Source organism: Mus caroli, chromosome 6 (genome assembly GCF_900094665.2).
Source record: "Mus caroli chromosome 6, CAROLI_EIJ_v1.1, whole genome shotgun sequence".
Classification (NCBI taxonomy): domain Eukaryota; kingdom Metazoa; phylum Chordata; class Mammalia; order Rodentia; family Muridae; genus Mus; species Mus caroli.
In genome coordinates, this window is record NC_034575.1 from 51128317 (window position 1) to 51128520 (window position 204).

The following is a 204-nucleotide window of genomic DNA, read 5'->3' on the forward strand; positions in this document are numbered from 1 at the left end:
AGTTAAAAAAAAAAAGTTGGGCTGGGCGGTGGTGGTGCACACCTTTAATCCCAGCACTTGGGAAGCAGAGGCAGGAGGATTTCTGAGTTTGAACCCAGCCTGGTCTACAGAGTGAATTCCAGGACAGCCAGAGAGAAACCCTGTCTTGAAAAACCCAAGAGAGAAAGAGAGAGAGAGAGAGAGAGAGAGAGAGAGAGAGAGAGA